The following is a 17,519-nucleotide window of genomic DNA, read 5'->3' as shown; positions in this document are numbered from 1 at the left end:
CCTCCAGTCAGAGGGAAGGAGGCCCACTCTGCCGGCCCCGCAAATGCCGCAGCGGTTGCCCCCCAGAATAGACCTGATAACCGGACGGAACAGCAGCCCATGGAAGACTAATGCCTCCAAGGCATAATTTAGAGTTGCTCCAGTGCAACCTAAACCACTCCCCACGTGCGCAAGATCTCATGATCCAGCACATAGCGGAGTGGGAGGTTGCTGCGGCTGTTGTTGCGGAGCCGTATTACGTCCCGCAACAGGCGAATTGGGTGGGTGACAGGGCTGGCACGTTGGCCTCGGTGGCCATTGTGGCCCGGTCATGGGCGGTCGGCCCCTCTCCAGAGTTTCTACGGGCTCTGGTTATGTGGTGGCCAAACTGGGGGACATTTTATTGATTGGGGTCTACTTCTCCCCAAATAGGCCACTACATGAATTTGAGGCCTACCTGGAGAGGCTCGGTCGGGCAATAGCTGGGTTGGCGCCCTCCCCCATAATGGTCCTGGGGGATCTCAACGCCAAATGCGCTGCCTGGGGCTCCCCCAGGACCGATCCTAGAGGAGCGGCACTTCTCGATTGGTTGGTCGGGCTCGGGCTCGAAGTGGTCAACCGGGGCACAGCAAACACCTGCGTGCGCCTGGGGGGAGGTTCTGTTATTGACATAACATTAGCCTCCCCGGTGGTGGCAGCACGCGTGGTGAACTGGCGGGTGCTGGAAGACACGGAGACCCTATCTGACCATTTATACATCAGAATGAGGGTCTCCAGAGCCCAGCAAGGCCAACAACCGAGGCAGGCAAGGGGGAACGAGAGACTCGTGAGGTGGAGCTTGGCATCCCTAGACCGGGAAGCAGCCAGAGAGGCGGCCATGGTGGAGGCCAGATGGGGACGCCGGGCGCCAGAAGAAGCCAGTGCGGATGACTTGGCTCATGGTTTCCGAGCCTCCCTCATCAGGACCTGTGACGCCTCGATGAGGAGAGCGGGCCCGCCCAAAAGGAGAAAGGCCACTTATTGGTGGTGCCCTGAAGTTGCCGCACTCCGGCTCTCATGTAATGCGGCAAGACGGCGCTTTACACGCTGCCGTAGGAGGCGGCATACGCCAGAGGAACTGGAGGCATTCCATGTGGCGCTAAACGAGGCCAAGAAGGCCTTGAATCTCGCCATTGCCCAAGCGAAGGATGCGGCGCACGGGGCCTTTTTGGCCTCTTTGGACCAGGATCCGTGGGGACGGCCATATAAGCTGGTGAGGAAAAAGCTCCGCCAAGCTGCCCCTATAGAGGCTATGGACACAGGGACCCTCCAAAACATATTGGAGGGACTGTTCCCACCAGCCCAGGAATTTGACCCGCCTGCTATGGTGGTCCCCATGGAGGAAGAGCCTATAGTTCCGGAGGCGGTGCCCCCTGTGACGGAGGGCGAAATGGCCCACGTCGCCCACAAAATAAGGGCCTGCAGAAAGGCCCCGGGCCCGGATGGAGTACACGGGTTAATAATCCCGGTAGTGATGGAGTACCTTGGAGACTGTCTCAAATCCATTTTTGACCAGTGCCTAAGGGATGGACAGTTTCCAAGGTACTGGAAGGAGGGCATAGTGTGCCTTCTGCGAAAGGAGTCCAGGCCGGCGGACTCCCCATCAGGATGGAGGCCCATCGTACTACTGGACGAAACCGGGAAGATGCTTGAACGCATAATAGCGTCAAGGATCAACCGGCACCTAGTCCAGACGGGCCCCAACCTTTCGGACCGCCAGTTTGGATTCCGGAATGGCAGGTCCACAATGGACGCACTGGGGGCACTTCGGGCCTTTCGAGAGGATGCCCAGAGGAAGGGAGAGGGTGCCATTGCGGTGTCTCTGGACATTGCAAACGCGTTTGGTACCCTCCCGTACTCAGTTATTCGAGAGGCCCTGAAATACCATGAGGTGCCCCCATACCTGCGGCGTGTTGTTGACCACTACCTGACAGACAGGGTGGTGGTTTGCAACACCCCTCATGGACGGCTGGAGAGACGGATGGCCTGCGGTGTTCCCCAGGGGTCTGTGCTTGGACCCCTGTTATGGAACATCGGCTTTGACTGGGCCATCCGTGCAGAGCTACTCCCCCGGATGGCCCTCATGTGTTATGCTGACGACACAATGGTGGCCGTTCGAGGCAAGGAGCTGAGGGAGGCATTGAGGAGGGCGGAGGTCGCGGCCGACCTCATAATCCTGAGAATCCGCCTCTTAGGACTGCAGGTATCCCTCCAGAAGACGGATGCGATAGTCTTCGCAAAAAGAGGATGGAGGGTGCCTGCGGGTGCCTCCCTCAGAATCGCTAGAGAGCAGGTGCAGGTGAGGCCTCACATAAAATATCTAGGCCTCACACTGGACAGGAGTTGGAACTTCGGGGAGCACTTCCGCCAAATTGCTCCCCGAATAGTGACGGCAGCCTCAGAAATGGGTCGGCTGCTGCCCAACGTGGGAGGACCGTCGCATGTCTGCAGACGTCTGTATGCCGGAGTGGCCCGTTCAATGGCTCTATATGGGGCCCCGATCTGGGCTGACAAGCTGAATGGGGAAAATAAAGCCCTGATACGGAGGCCCCAACGGGTGATAGCCATACGCGTCTGCAGGGCCTATGTGACGGTCAGTTGGGCGGCAGCGTGCGTGTTGGCGGGCACCTCCCCTTGGGAACTGGATGCTGAGGTGCTCGCTGACGCGCACAGGCAGAGAATCAGGAGCAGGGAGACAGGCGAATTCCCTGCCCCTGAAGAACTGAGGAACATGCGCAGAATGGCGATCGGGAGGATGCGAGACAAATGGAAGGAGGTCCTGGAGAACTCCCCCTATGGAACCTACACCATAGGGGCAGTTCTCCCGTCGCTCGAGGGCTGGCTGGATCGGATGCACGGCAGGGTGGGGTATAGACTGGTGCAGGTACTGACCGGACACGGATGCTTCGGGCACTACCTGCACAGGATCGGTCGTGAGCCTACCCCAGCCTGCCACCAATGTGGTGAGACGGACGACACCGCCCAGCACACCCTGCAGGTGTGCAATCGCTGGGGTGTGGAGCGTGATGCTCTGGCGGTTGCCATTGGCACCAATGATCTCTCGCTGCACAGCGTCGTGGCGGCCATGTTGAGCAGCGAGAGATCCTGGGAGGCGGTGGTCTCCTTTTGCGACACGGTCGTCTCGCAAAAGGAGATTGAGGAGCGAGAACGCGAAGAAGACCCGAATGCGCATCCGATCCGGCGCAGACGAATAGGAAGGAGGCTTAGGCGGTTCGTCAACGCGAACCGTGCTATACCCCAGTAGGGCAGCGGGTGGGGGACCCGCACAACACGGCCCTACATGGGAGGGGGGAGAGTCAGTTATGCGTTTGCTGACTCTCCCCAAACTGGTGTGAAGTCCCGGTTCATCCGGGTCGGGACCGCCGGGGGGGTGCTGAGGTGACATGCTTGCGAGCCCCCAGCACCCCCCTTAACGGCATGGACGGAAACGCCGCAGGGGAGGTTAGTGGGTATTCTCCTCCTCTCCCTCTGAATAGCAGAGGGGGTTACGGAAGGAGCGAGTCCCACATACCGCCCCCCCAATGGGCTTCCCTCGCCCGGGGGGCGATGATGCGTAAATGCATTCACCCCTGCGATACCAAAAAAAAAAAAAAAAAAAAAAAAAGGGTGGTTCCATCGTCGACGTAACATTTGCTAATGCTGCTCTGGCTCATCGTATTCAGGGTTGGGAGGTGCTAGAGAGTGTAGAGTCCTTATCTGACCATCGTTATATACAGTTCAGAATCTCTGCACCCCTAGGTACAACGAGCGGTCCAATCAGTCAGTCCCTGCCAGGTGACGGGCCAAGATGGGCACTAAAACGCCTAGACAGAGAGGCATTGGTTCTTGCTGCTGAGGTCCAGGCATGGAACCCGATTCCGGCTGGTCCAATAGAGTTAGAGGTGGAAGCGAAATGGCTTGGCGAAGCGCTGACGAAAATCTGCGATGCTGCGATGCCCCGAGCTAAGCCTCTTCCTCCCAGACGTCAGGTCTATTGGTGGTCTCCGGAGCTCGCACAACTCCGAGAGTCATGTGTTGCGGCGAGGCGTCTATACAGTCACCAGAGAAGGCGTAGGCTCCGAGATCCTGCCCGCGAGACGGAACTGTATGCAACTTACAGAGAGCGTGCAAAAAGCCTGAAGATTGCTATAAAGCAGGCAAAGGAGGGCTCATATCGGGAAATGCTCGGAATGTTAAGCAATGATCCTTGGGGGCGACCATATAAGATGGTCCGAAACAAACTTCGCCCCTGGGCTCCCCCCCTGACGCGAAGTCTTGACCCGGATCTACTGCGAAGTGTGGTGGAGGCGCTGTTCCCGGCCTGTGATAACTTCATACCGCCGGCAATGGCACCTCCCGCAGGAATCGAAGGTGGTGCGGAGGAGATACCTGATGTGTCTGGTGACGAACTTGGGGCAGCTGTGCTAAGACTCAAGGCAAAAAAAACAAAGCTCCTGGGCCTGACGGCATACCGGGTCGCGCCTTGGTGTTGGCCAGCAACGCTCTGGAGTCACGAATGCTGCGAATGTTCTCAGCTTGCTTTCAACAGGCCAGGTTTCCACGGCAGTGGAAGACAGGCAAGCTGGTTCTCATAAAAAAGGAAGGACGCCCGGCAGACTCACCATCTGCCTACCGCCCAATAGTGCTGCTTGATGAGATCGCCAAGCTCTTTGAGCGCATCATAGCCAGCCGTCTCATCAAGCACCTCGCCCGTGTTGGACCTGACGTGGCAGATTGCCAGTTTGGTTTTCGCAGCGGCCGTTCAACAGTCGGCGCCATTCAGCGTGTTAAGACTCTTGCTGACGAAGCGGTGTCCCGAGGCGAAGTCGTATTGGCAGTGTCCCTCGACATTGCCAATGCCTTTAACTCCTTGCCTTGGGGTTGTGTTAAGGAGGCGCTGCGATACCACCAGGTACCAGAATATCTTAGACGGACAGTAAATGCGTACCTCTCGGACAGGTCTGTCACTTACCCGGGTAGGGAAGAGTGGGCAGGATACCCGATGTCCTGCGGTGTTCCACAGGGGTCGGTTCTAGGGCCACTCCTGTGGAATATTGGGTATGATTGGGTCCTGCGAGGCGCAAATCTGGGAGGCGTAGATCTCACCTGCTACGCCGATGACACCTTAGTTACAGCTCGCGGGAAAACCTTTAGGGAGGCCGCCATACTGGCAACGGCTGGAGTCGCTCACGTCGTCGGTCGAATTCGGCGACTGGGACTAAAGGTGGCCCTACAAAAATCGGAAGCGTTATGCTTCCACGGGTCCCGAAACGCGCCACCGCAGGATGCGCATATAGTGGTGGGTGGAACCCGGATCGGCATCGAGTCCACAATGAAATACCTGGGCCTAACACTCGATAGCCGGTGGAAATTCCACGCCCACTTTCAGCGCCTGATGCCGAAGCTACTGGGAGCAGCTGGCGCTTTAGGGCGTATACTCCCAAACACGGGGGGGCCCAAAGCGTCATGTCGACGGCTATACATGGGGGTCGTAAGATCCATGGCCCTGTACGGAGCCCCAGTCTGGGCTGACATTTTAAAGAGGGAGGAGATAGCCTTACTTAGGGCGCCTCAAAGAGCAATTACTACCAGAGCTATAAGAGGGTACCGCTCGATTTCTTATGAAGCGGTATGTGTGCTGGCAGGGTCTTTACCGTGGGACCTGGATGCGAGAGCCCTCGCAGCGGTTTACCGTTGGCGCGAGGAGGCGCATCACAATGGAGACTCGCCAGCACAGAGAGAAATTCTAGGACGACGTGACGCAATTCGACAAGAAATGGTGGAGGTTTGGGAGCAGAGGCTGGCGCACCCTAACGCAGGCCATCGCACCGTCGAAGCGATTGGTCCGGTTCTTAAAAAGTGGCTAGACCGGACGCATGGCGTGTTAACCTTCCGGTTGACTCAGATCCTCTCGGGACACGGATGTTTCGGGAGGTATCTTAAGGACAGAGCCGGAAGGGAACTGACCGCAGTATGCCACCACTGTGACTGCCTGGAGGACACGGCCCAGCACACGTTGGAAGTGTGCCCAGCCTGGGACGAAGAACGCCGTATATTAAGCACTGTAGTAGGCCGTGACCTCTCGCTGCCTTCCGTGGTCCGTAGCATGGTGGACAGTGACAGGTCATGGGGGGCTGTGCTGGACTTCTGCGAGGCAGTCATGGTGCAGAAAGAAAGGGCGGAGCGCGACAGGGAAGACGACCCGGCTTCCCAACCGTTGCGCCGAAAGCGTGTGGGGCGGCGGCGGCTGGCCTATGATCGCCGACTTCCCCCTTAAGGGTTCCTGTGGGCGGCAGACTCGGGGACGCCTGTCGCCTACACAAGGGTCCCTGTGATGGCTGGCGCGCCGAAATAATGATGCGCCATTAAGGAGGTAGAGGGAACAACGAATTTCCTCCAGAGTTGTGTCCGGAATTATTCGGACAGCCGCTGGCGAGGTCGCGGAAGAATGCTCCAGTGTCCCTGTGACCTCGCCTTTTCAGCCTAGAGGCGGCAAAGAGGGGTTTTAGTGGGTAAACCGTGGGTCCCATTAGCCCGTACGGGAGTCCCACATAACCATCCCAGGCCCGTCCCCGCGCCTGGGTGGTATGCGTAACGCATTTCCCCTCTATAAAAAAAAAAAAAAAAAAAAAAAAAAAAAAAAAAAAAAAAAAAAAAAAAAAAAAAAAAAAAGGTTAGGTTAGGTTAGGTTAGGTTAGGTTAGGTTAGGTTAGGTTAGGTTAGGTTAGGTTAGGTTAGGTTTTTTTTTTTTTTTTTTTTTATTATGAAGTTAAATAGTGTCATGTTTGGCCTCAGGGCCCTCGCTAGTGATACGGGCGACCCTGGGGCTATAGTGACTTTTGAATGGGTGTTATTTTTTATGCGATAACAGAGTTGACATCGAAATACTGATGTATCGCGATGTTCGATTTAAAAATCTGTTTTTGCTGTTATGTTTGAGCTTATGAGACATATGGTCCCCGCGGTGATACGGGCGGCCATATGCCCCGAAAGTTAGTTTTAATTTATGTAGATTAATTGCTTTTATTGCTCTTCTCAGAATTACAGAGTTACCAAAATTGTGTATATTATATAACCAGAATTATGTATATTTATTAGTTATAGTATTGTGTTCTAAATTAGTCATATGAAATTCTATTTTCAATATTGGATTTCGCTGCAGCGAGTCGAGGGCATGTGTGATTTACGGCGGTGTGGTTGGTTTCATGCTGTTTGTTGAATTTTTGGTTGTAATTGTGACAGTTGTAGCACTTGGCTATTGTATTACGATTGGGGCAGTTTTTGTACGTGTGGGTTTGTTCCGCACAATGAGAACAAGGTTTTATAGTTGCCTTGCAGTGGACCCGGGTATGTCCAAACTGCAAGCAACTGAGGCACTGCCGAAATGGAGAGTGCTCGGTAGCGTGAACACGCTGGTGTTCAATGTTGAGCCTTCCTTGTTCCATAATTGCTCTCCAAGTGGCAGACGGGCACTTAAAAACGGCATTATATAGATTCCCGTTCCGATTGGTGGTGACGAAACACAAATGGAGCGCTTGGTCGTCGCACAGGGTTGCCCTCACCGATGGGTTTTGAGAGGTGATTATGTCCACAAGTTGGTCCTTGAGGGTATCCTTATGGATCCCCTTCAAAATTACCATCGGTGAAAGGGTCCTGGCAGGCTCGGCTTTAATGTTTGTGGTGTTCAGCCTTTGAAGTGTTTCGTCACGCTGGTTGGTATTGTCGAATTCAATGCGAATCTTGTTATTTGTTAAAGGTTTAATTTTGTTAGGTGCGAAGTTCCTGTCTTTAAATGAGATTTGGCTTCTGAATGCGCCCATTGCCTCGGCGGATGTTTTGACGTTTTCCACCGTCGCTACCAAAGCGGGGTGGTTTTTCGTTTTAATAGGGGCAGGCTTTTTTAGTTGTTCGCTGTAGGAAGGGCGATGATGTTCAGCAGAACAGCCCGACTCTGTTCTGGTGATAGTATTCTTGACCAGTTCGCTAAGAGTCTTTTGCTCCTCGCGAATCTGGTCAAGTTGTTGCTGGACTGACTCGACGACGTCCCGAGCTCTGTCCTGTAGTCCGTCGTCGGGATCTGTCTGTATCCCCTTTGACGACTGGTCTGTGGGGGTGGGTGACGCATTTAATATGGTCCTAATTTGAGCTCGCATTTGTCTTGCGTAGCTGGCAAAAATTTCGGTGACGTTTTTCGCTGCGGTTTTTATTTGTCGCTTGTTTTCCACTGTGATACTGCGATGATTGTGTGTGGTTTCTAAATTCTCAAGTATTATTTGTGATTCTTGCTCCAGATCACCGGCAAGCTCATCGATCAGCTCTAGCACCGGGTGGATATTACTGTCGCGCTCTGGCGACGGAGAACGTGCTCGCTGAGCATGAGCGCCCAGCGGTGAGGTGTAGAGCTGATCGAAGTCTTCCATGTTAAGGTTGAGGCTTTCATTGCTCATTTTTACTATTTTATATTTTTAATTTAAAATAACACTATAATACTACAATTTACAATATTTACACTAATAATGAGTCAAAATCTAAATCAAAATTAATTACAGACGTAAAAAAACGAGGAATTTTGAAAATTGAAAATTAAAAGATTTAATTACTCGGCAAGGAGACGTCGGCAAGTTTGCCCAAATACAGAAAAAGATGGCGCTAATTGAGATCTATAAACAATCAAAAACAAAACAAAATTTATGTGGACCAAAATTAAAATATAAAATTTTGAAGTTAAAATTTTTAGGGCCAAAACAGGTATTTTGAAAATTTTGTGAGAAAAAAGTAGCTAAAAGTACAAAAACTAAGTAGAATAAGAAGGGGAAAATTTATTAGAGACGATAGACACCAATAAAAGTAAGATCGGAGTGATAGGTGAAGAGTTACGAATTTTTGAAATTTAAAAATTTTAGGAGATTCAGCAAAAAAGAGGAAAATGGGAATATCTCCGGAACCAGAAGGGTCCCGGAGGTCGGGATAGTCTTAAAAGATGGGGAAAAATTAGGAGAGCTTATATTCCAAAAATGAGGGTAATGCGGTTATATTTAGTATGTTTGCGAAAGGCTTGGTTAGGTTAGGTTAGGTTAGGTTAGGTTAGGTTAGGTTAGGTTAGGTTAGGTTAGGTTAGGTTAGGTTTTTTTTTTTTTTTTTTTTTTATAGAGTTAAAAGTGTCAATTATGGCCTCAGGGCCCTCGCTAGGTATACGGGCGACCCTGTTGCCGTTGTGACTTTTGCGAGGCGTTAGTATAATTGTGCGATGCCAGATGTGTCATCGCAATCGAGAAAATCGTGATGCTCAATTTAAACATCTGGCTTTGTTGTTATGCGTGGACTATTAGGACATAAGGTCCCCGCTATGATACGGGCGGCCATAGGTCCAAATCTTGTGTTGTTTTATGTGAATATTATTAGAGATATTATTATTTATTACTCGGATATGGCTGTTGTACTTTAAGGTGGAATGACAGAAGTTAATTGTAATACATGAAATATTGTGAAGCATAGATGAAGAAACTTTATTAATTATACTGAATTCTGCTCTCTATATTTGTTTTCGCAGCAGCGAGTCGGGGACAAATATGGTTGACTGCGGTATGATTTGTGTCAAGTTTGGTTTGAAATTTAGTGTTGTGACTGTGACAGTTATAACATTTTGCAATGTTGTTGCGGTTTGGGCAATTTTTATAAGTGTGGGAGTGGTCGGCGCAGTGAGAGCAGGGTTTAACTGTGGCCTTGCAGTGGACCCGAGTGTGCCCAAACTGCAGGCAGCTCAAACATTGTTTGAATGGCGAGTGCTCCTCAGCGTGCACACGCTGGTGTTCTATGTTGAGCCTCTGTAAGTCCATTATGGCTCGCCATGTTGCGGATGGGCACTTAAAAACCGCATTATATAAATTGTTGTTGCGGTTATTCGCAACGAAGCACAGCTCGAGCTTGTTGTCTCCGCTCAGGGTTTTTCTCACCGATGGATTCTGAGAGGTAATTATGTCCACTAGTTCATCCCGAAGGGTATCCTTGTAGATCCCCTTCAGAATGACCATCGGTGAGAGGGTCCTGGCTAGCTCGGCTTTGATGGTGGTAGTGTTGTTCAGCCTGCTGATCGTTTCGTTGCGATGATTTTCTTGCTCGAATTCTATTCTGATTTTGGTTTTTGTAAGGGGTTTAATTTTACTGGGTGCGTAGGGTTTGTCTTTGAAGGAGATGTTTTTCCTAATAATAGTCAGTGCCTCATCTGACGTCTGAGCATTTTCAATTGTAGCGACAAGTGCGGAATTAGTTTTTTGTTTTGCCGCAGCGCTTTTTAGCTTGTCACTATATAGGGGGCGAGCTGGTTCGGCTGGGCAGCCCGATTCTGCACCGCCGATTGCAGTTTTGACCAGTTCGGTGAGGGCTCTTTGCTCCACCCGAATCTGGTCAAGTTCTGCCTGGACAGTCGCCACGACGTCCTTAGCTTGCTCCTGCAGTCCGTCGACGGGGTCTGTTTGCACCCCTTTTGCCGACTGGTCTGTGGGAGTGGGTGTTCGGTTCAAAATGTCACGTATCTGCGCACGCATTTGGTTGGCGTAACTCGCATAGAGTGACGTGACATTTTGTGCCGCGACCTTGATCTGCCTCTTATTTTCGATCGTTACGCTTCGGTGGGTTTTGGTCGTTTCTAGGTTTTCTTGTATGATCTTGCATTCGTACTCAAGGTAGCCGGCTAGCTCATCGAGCAACTCCAGCACCGGATGTATGTTGGTGTCACCAGCTGGTGACGGTGTGCGTTCGCGCTGGACAGGCGTGTCCGGCGGTAAGGTGTATAAGTTGTCGAGGTTGTCGAGGTTTAAATCTGATAAGCTCTCGAAACTCATTTTTACTAAGCCAGCTACCCAAGGTGGGCCGGCTGCTACACTTGCGTAGGTGATTCTTCCTTCCTCCATTTCCTCCCTCTGTTTCTGGATTGCTTCTTTCAGTTTCTCCATTTCTAGGTTAGGTTAGGTTAGGTTAGGTTTTTTTTTTTTTTTTTTTTTTTTTTTTTTTTTTTTTTTTTTTTTTTTTTTTTTTTTTTTTTTTTTTTTTTTTTTTTGAAAGTTTTAATGAGTCAATTGAAGACACAGGGCCCTCGCTAGGGATACGGGCGACCCTGTGCCCGAGGTGACATATGCGAATGATATTTGTGTTTTATGCGATGCCGGGTCCGGCATCACCATCAGTCAAACAATGGTGATGCTCAGTTTTTGAGACCCGGCGTTGTTTATGTGTGTGAGCTTTGATGGACCCATGGTCCCCGCATTGAGTACGGGCGGCCATGGGCCCAGGTTGAGATTTGCGAAATTTTAGTTATGTTTTAGGTTGTTGCGTTTTTATTAGTTTTTCGGTGAAATTTGATTTGGTTTGAGTTATAATTAGTGTGAAATTTGCGAAATGTTTGATATTGGATAGAGAGTTAGTTTTGATTTTGAGTTGGTGAAATTGGTTGTGGTTGGAGGGACCGCAGTAGATGTAAATAGAGGCACTCAACGGACGCTGCTGCCCGTCCGTCGGTTTTCCCTTAGTCGCCTTTTACGACACCCACGGGACGAGATGGGGTGGTGCTATTCTAACGCCGGCACCACACGGCGAGGTTAGGTTAGGTTAGGTTAGGTTAGGTTAGGTTTTTTTTTTTTTTTTTTTTTTTTTGAAAAGTTTGTTGCGTCATTTGAAGGCACAGGGCCCTCGCTAGGGATACGGGCGACCCTGTGCCCGAGGTGACATTAGTGAGGGGTTTTTAGTGAGTTATGCGATACCGGGCCCGGCATCACCATCAGACGAAAAGCAATGGTGATGCTCAGTTTAGAGGCCCGGCGTTGTTCTTGTGGTTTAGCTATAAACGGACCCATGGTCCCCGCATTGATTACGGGCGGCCATGGGCCCAGGTTGAGTTTTGTGAGGTTGAGGTTGATTTTTAAGATAGAGGGTTTAATTTATAGAAGAAGGGTTGATTTGAGTTTTTGAGAGTTATGTTTAATTGTGTTTAAGATAGGGGTTTAAGATGGTGGTGGAGAGATGGTTGAGATTTTAAAATTATGAAATTGGTTGTGGTTGGAGGGACCGCAGTAGAGATAACTAAAGGTACTCGACGGACGCTGCTGCCCGTCCGTCGGTTTTCCCTTAGTCGCCTTTTACGACACCCACGGGACGAGATGGGGTGGTGCTATTCTAACGCCGGCACCACACGGCGCGGTTAGGTTAGGTTTTTTTTTTTTTTTTTTTTTTTTTTGAGAGGTTTATAAGTGTCGATTGAAGACACAGGGCCCTCGCTAATGATACGGGCGACCCTGTGTCCGCGGTGACATTTCGAAAGGCTGTTATGGTTTATACGATGCCGGGTCCGGCATCACCATCAGTCGAAAGCAATGGTGATGCTCAGTTTAGAGACCCGGCGTTATTTTTGTGATTGAGCTGTTGAACCCATGGTCCCCGCATTGAGTACGGGCGACCATGGGCCCTGGTTGAGTTTTGTTGAGTTGAATTGTGTTGCGAGATATTTAATTTGTAGATAACAATTGGTTATTGAGATTTGCGATTATTGTTGGTTGTTGAGTTGTTAAGATGATGAAAGTTTGATTTTAGATGGGGGTTTAATTTGAAATTTATAAGTTGGTTTTACGAGTTGGGACCGCAGTAGGCGTTATAACAACACTCAACGGACGCTGCTGCCCATCCGTCGGTCATTCCCTTAGTCGCCTTTTACGACACCCACGGGACGAGATGGGGTGGTGCTATTCTAACGCCGGCACCACACGGCGGGTTAGGTTAGGTTAGGTTAGGTTAGGTTAGGTTAGGTTAGGTTAGGTTAGGTTAGGTTAGGTTAGGTTAGGTTAGGTTAGGTTGGGTTAGGTTAGGTTAGGTTTTTTTTTTTTTTTTTGTGTTAAAACTATAAGTAGTTCCAACGGCCCTCGCAAGGGATACGGGCGACCGTTGGACTTCAGTCAGGTGTTTGGTTCCCGCTAAGGATACGGGTAACCATTAATATTTATCTCGTTGTACGGTGAGGATTTATACTGTTTATTTATTTACTATATGTAGGTATTACTGTTTATTAGGTATTGTTGAACTTTTTCAGTGTATTTACTATATGATTGATTAGCGTTTTAAAAGATTCGATTGTTGCTTCTTTCTGTGTTATTTGATCTATGTTATATGGCTCAATGTTGTTTATGTTACAGAGTACTTCATGGTTTATGCGAGAATTCTGGTACCGCGGGCATTGTTCCAGAAGATGTCTCATGGTTTGCGGAGTGACGTCATCACAAGGGCATTCGTTGGAATCAATAATGTGGAACCTTTTTAAATATGTTTTGTTATACCCATGGCCAGTGAGCATTTGGGTCATTTGAAATGTAAGTTCAAAATGTTGTCTGAATTTATTTATGTGTTCCAAGGTAGGTAGCCATTGTTTTAGGTGTGCTCCGGTTGTGCTGTTTTGATACGTGCTGTCTATTGCTTTGGTTGCATCTACTCTGTGGTTACGTTTATGGTATGACAAAGGGAATTTCGCATAATCTGGTGTTTTGTGTTGGGAGGCTGCAGCTTTGGCAGTCATGTCTGCCTCCTCATTGCCGAGGAGGCCCACATGCGCCTTGATCCAGCAAAACTGAATGGTTCGTCCCTGTTCTCTGATGGCTACTATGGACTTGTGTGCACTGTTGATTGTTGCGTTAGTACTGTTACGATTGGATATTTCATGCAACGCGGCCTTTGAGTCGGAGAAAATGGTTGCTTGTTCCAGTCCGAGCACGTGGCACATACTGCATGCCTCTTTATTGCCAGGCACTCGGCCTGGAACACTGTGCAGCTATTATGCAGCTTGAGTTTTGTTCGTTTACTCCGACCATCTGGGTAGTGGATGATGACCGCCGCCCCCACTACCCCGTCATGCTTGCTACCATCTGTGTATATACGGTGCATGTCAGTGGAGTAGTAGGGTTCGAGGTCATCTAGGTTATTTATGTCATGCAGTTCTATGTAGGGGCGCCGAGCAGGATGTAATAACTCTGTGACCACTGCACGTTTGTCGTAGCTGATATCACTGGGCAGGTAACTAGTCTTTTGCGTACGTTTAACCATTTCTATAGACGCCACTTCTTTGACTTTTTCGGGTAGGGGTGTTAATCCCGCCAACGCAATTGATGGAATTGTAGGTAGAGTTCTGAAGCCATGGAGTATTTTGATGGCAAAACCCCGCTGTAAGCTAAGGAGGGAATCACAGACCTTTTTGTAATTGGTTGCTTGTCCCCAGATTTCGGCTGCATAGGTAATGATGGGCTCGATTACCTGCCTATAGATGGTGTTTATGTTAGCAGCGTGTACGCCCCAGGTAGGTTTTACGAATATGCATAACCTTTTATAGATTGCTTGTGCCTTTTTTATGGTGTATCCTACGTGCTGAATAAAATGTAAGTGCTGGTCTATAATAACTCCGAGGAGTTTAAACTGGTTATCAAATGGGATGGGTGTATGGTTCATAAATATTTTCGCCGCTTTGGCTTTGGGAGTATTCGTAATCATCTTAGTTTTCTCTGGTCCGAATTTTAGTTTATTGTTTATACCCCAATTGAAGACTGTATTTAGAAGACTGTTAGCATTATTTTCTAATTCCTGTATGTTATTCCCAGAGCAGATCAGTAGAATGTCATCTGCATACGCCTGGATGTGGTTGTCATTTGTCATGTTGAGTTCCAGAAGGGTATCTACGATAGTGTTCCAGAAGATGGGTCCAAGGACTGAGCCTTGGACACATCCCCTGGTTTGCACCTTCGTGACAATTGTGTCAGAGTAATTAAGTGTGACTTTCCTATCAGTTAGGTAGCTACGTATGATTAGAAGGATATTATTGGGGCAGTTTATCTCTATCAGCCTTTTGAGTAGTGCGGGCCACCATGCATTATCAAAGGCACCGGCAATGTCAAGTGAAATCGCAACGACTAATTTTTTGGCATTTTTGCTCTCTTTTAGTTTATTTATTGCGCTGCTGAGGGCGTCGGTAGTGGAGCACTGCTCCTTAAATCCAAATTGTTTATTGTTACAGGCATTGTTAGTTACCATGTGATACGTTAGGCGTGTCGCTATGAGTTTTTCTAAGATTTTCCCAAATACATTGATTAGACCAATGGGTCGGTAAGCTGATATTTCTGTATAATTTACTTTATTTGGTTTGGGTATTGTTTTAATATATGCTGTTTTCCAGCAAGTGGGAAAGTAATTGAGTAAGAGGCATCTGTTGTATAACTTAGTTATAGCTTCTGGGTAGCATTCAATGTAATTTTTGCAGATATCAGCTGTGAGGTTGTCTACACCTGGTGCTCTTTTTGGGCTCATATTCTTGATTATATCGGATATTTCATGTGTTGTGAATGGTTGTTCATTGTTTACTATTTCTGGTTGTGTGTTATTGTTATTAATGAGTGTTCTTATTTGCAGGTGGTGTGGGCTGTCATCGGCTACGGAGTCGTCGGGGAAGAACTTCTCAGCGAGCATATCAGCGGTGTTCAAGATCGATGTGGTGTAAGTACCGTTATCTCTTTTCAGGGTTGCTGGCGGCTGCGGTTGTGGCGCACTTTTTAGTATACGATTAGTAACGGACCATACGTCGTCTTTGCCCTGTCGATTGCAAAATTCCCTAAAGTGCTCGGACGAGGTGGTTCGGATTTTATTAGCATACTCCCCTCTGGCTTCGCTTAGTTCTTTTAGGATATTGGTAAGGTCTTTTTTGCTGCGTTTGAGATCTCTCAGTCTGTGATGTAAAAATATGACTTTTTTCTTCATTGTGGTCAGCTCCTCGGTCCACCACGGAATCTTATGGTGGGGTGCTTTTAGTGTCAGAGTCGCATCGCATGTTTTTTGTATTACGCTAGTCATAGTATTTATGTATTTGTCTAGTCCTGTTTTATTCAGTTCGTCAATATTTATTATATGAAAGTTACTTCTTTCTATATTTTCTTTTAGTTTGGTTTTGAAATTGTCCCAGTTAGTTCTGTCAGTGTTGTATTTATAAGTGGATTTTGACTTTTTCTTGTTATTTCTTGTTAAATTTGATTTGATTAAGAATTCGATTCCGTGGTGGTCCGACGATGGTATGAGTTCGTGATTAATTCTCCAGTTAAGGATATTGCTTGCTGTGTGGGGAGTTGCGAAGGTAAGATCAACTATTGAGCTCCGATCGTGTCCATGCGTGGTGGTCTCAAATGTGGGGTCGTTACCCACGTTACAGCTGATTAGATCATGGTATACAGCTAGATCATACACCACTCTCCCTCGGTCATTATTTTTAACAGAGCCCCATGCAGTATGCCATCCGTTGAGGTCCCCGCACACGATGTGCTCCCTGTTTGAATTTTGTTGGAGGAACTGCTCAAGGTGCGTCATCGTGTTAGAGGGATCCTCCCCTGGTTCGACATAGATTGAGGAGATGAGCAGCTTTTTGTTATTATTAATATTGTTGCTGGCTGGTGTTAATGTTAATTCTATCACCGCAAAATTCTTGGTTGTATATTGTGTGAGTCCAATATAGTTGCCAAGTTTTTTCCTGACTGCAATACATGCTTTTGTTCTGTTGCTGTTGTCAGAGTGCTGGTAGATGTCATACCCCTCGATATTAGTGACCAGTGTTTTGTTGTTGCTCACAAACGGCTCCGACATACAGACAACATCAAACTCATTTTCTTTGAGGCTTTGTAGCATTTCTTGCATGGCATTGTGTCCTTTGCCCAAATTACATTGTATAACAGATATGTGTTGGTTGCCTTTTGTGTTTCCTGCAGGGAGGCCCTTAGCAGTACCGGATGGACATTCTCGCTATCCGGTCCCACTTGATCCATTCCGGGCAGTCTTGGCTGTATGCAGGATGGCTGTGATCACCGTTGCTCCCACGACAGTTTGTGCAGCAAACCACCGAGGAAGCTTTAGGACAGTTGCGTGTGGCGTGTTCCTCTGCACAGCGCCCGCATTTGCTGCTTGCTGTGCAGTTGGCGGCGCGGTGACCATAGCCCATGCAATTATAACATTGCATGACCGGTGAGTGATCGACCACGGGAACAGATTGGTAGCCTATCTTCACTTTCTGTTCAACCAGTCGATTATACAGTTGTGGGCTAACCTCTACAACAACATTTCTCAGAAGATCGTTGCGCCCTTTAACACTGCGTATGTGTCTTATTTGCCTGTCTTCTTCACTGAGGCCGGTCATAATTTTAGGGTTCTGTTTAACCAGGGCATCCACTGAGCGCTCACCTGCGTTATCTTTAATAACTCCAATTATTTTGACACAGGGGTTCCTGAGTTGCGGGACCCCGACTGTGACACCTGTGGTTTTGTTTTTAATGGCGGTGCTGAGTACAACCCTGTCCTCCTCAGTCTCGCATTGAATGACAACTTTATTTGTCTTGGTGTGCCGCAGGCCCTTGATTCCTACGCCCAGCTCGACCAGGTCAACCTTATCCTGGACCTCTTGCAATGCCTCCTTACCTTCTTTGCGAGGGTCCAGTGACTCC

At 48.7% G+C, this 17,519-nt stretch overlaps 1 long non-coding RNA gene across 1 annotated transcript in view; it reads left to right on the top strand.

Moving 5' to 3' along the window:
* Positions 1-12,753, top strand: part of LOC133523182 (uncharacterized) — a 75,578-nt gene extending 62,825 nt beyond the window's left edge. Inside the window, exon 2 of the long non-coding RNA XR_009800199.1 lies at positions 12,251-12,753. This is a non-coding gene — a long non-coding RNA (uncharacterized LOC133523182). The remainder of the gene's footprint in view (positions 1-12,250) is intronic.
* Positions 12,754-17,519: the final 4,766 nt, after the last annotated feature.

Source organism: Cydia pomonella, chromosome 12, assembly GCF_033807575.1.
Source record: "Cydia pomonella isolate Wapato2018A chromosome 12, ilCydPomo1, whole genome shotgun sequence".
Classification (NCBI taxonomy): domain Eukaryota; kingdom Metazoa; phylum Arthropoda; class Insecta; order Lepidoptera; family Tortricidae; genus Cydia; species Cydia pomonella.
The sequence above is the reverse complement of the archived record's forward strand: the minus strand, read 5'-3'. Positions and strand labels throughout refer to the sequence as shown.